This window comes from Astatotilapia calliptera, chromosome 14 (assembly GCF_900246225.1).
Source record: "Astatotilapia calliptera chromosome 14, fAstCal1.2, whole genome shotgun sequence".
NCBI lineage: Eukaryota > Metazoa > Chordata > Actinopteri > Cichliformes > Cichlidae > Astatotilapia > Astatotilapia calliptera.
The window spans coordinates 9,392,314-9,394,024 of NC_039315.1; positions in this window are offsets into that span (position 1 = coordinate 9,392,314).

Sequence of the window (1,711 nt, forward strand, 5' to 3'; positions counted from 1 at the left end):
ACTTTACTGACTCGTGAATCATGATTCACAAGCCCAACTGACTCACTGACTCATCCCTGTTGCTGTTAGCAAACTAATTCCATTAGTAGAAATATATCTAGCTTATAATTAAAATTGTGGGGGGAAAAACAACAGCCAGTTTCGTAACAAAAGCATTTCTGCTCTGAACTGGAAGAAAAAACCCTGAGTAGAAGCTCACATCAAGAAAATAGCTCCTCGGTTCAGAGTAGCATCGCGCTGCTAACATGCTAACAACACATTTGAGCTACTCACCCCCTCCCTTCCTGTGCTGAATCATAGAGCGAACGAATCACTCACTCACTCACTAACTCCCTCCCTCCTCTGCTGAATCAAAGAGCGAACGAATCACTCACTCACTCACTCACTCACTAACTCCCTCCCTCCTGTGCTGAATCAAAGAGCGAACGAATCACTCAGGACTCACTAACCCCCTCCCTCCTGTGCTGAATCAAAGAGCGAACGAATCACTCAGGACTCGCTCACCCCCTCCCTCCTGTGCTGAATCAAAGAGCGAACGAATCACTCAGGACTCACTAACCCCCTCCCTCCTGTGCTGAATCAAAGAGCGAGCGAACGAATCACTCACTCACTCACTCACTCACTCACCCCCTCCCTCCTGTGCTGAATCATAGAGCGAGCGAACAAATCACTCACTCACCCCCTCCCTCCTGGCTCACAGCTTCTTCTTCTTCTTGGTTGGCAACCAATGTTAAGGCGCATTACCGCCCCCTGGCTCACAGCGCAGTGGACATTTAGATGAAAAAATATATATTTGACACACTTAAGGAAAATACTAATAAAATACAAATAAACAAAATAAATGTTTATTAAGCAATTTTGATAGGAAATTGCTTAATTTTAGAAATGTTTTTGCTCTTTTTTTTCTCTATAAAATATATATATTTTTTGAATCATTCATCTTAGCAGTGGGATTTACATGAAAAGGGAAACAAATTAAGTTTGAGTGAAAATGTAAAATTTTTGCACTCTCTGGTCAACTGACTCAGTGAATCAAATGACTCAAAAAACCCGATTCACTTTGGCAAGTGACTCATTAACACTCGATTCAGTAAAAAGAATCAAATTTACCATCACTATAAAGACTCACAGGGTAATGCCACAATCTCTCTTAAGCAGGAGTGGAGGCTAAGCCATGGAGGGGTGGTCCAGATGGCAGTGGAGCAGCTGGGCAGGGAGGCAGTCAGGTGAGCGAGGAGACGGCCGAAACAGTTCAGTATAAAAATTCAAAAGTTCACAGTAAATTGAGTCCGTCTTGATAGTCACTGAGAGCAAAAAGAGAAAAATAAACTGCGCAGTCATTAGATTATGCTTCTTTAACAAATAGCACAAAGGACAACAAAATGGTTCACATACAGAATATTTTCTGGGGTGTAAATCTCCTGGTGGCAATCCTGGTCTCCTCATCTTGTTCTTCACAACACAAACAAATTAGTGATTTTTACTTCAGATGTGTAATGATGTGAGCCCAACTTTATCGTGCCAAAATCTTGACATATCTATATATCCCATACAGAAATAAAAGACAAAAGTATTGTGTCACCAAACACAATAGTTACTTTTCAAGTAATTAATTACTTTTAGAATATTGTAACTCAGTTATTAACTCAGTTACTTTTTTGAAGAAGCAACTTGTAACTATAATTAATAGGGGTGCAACGATACACAAAAT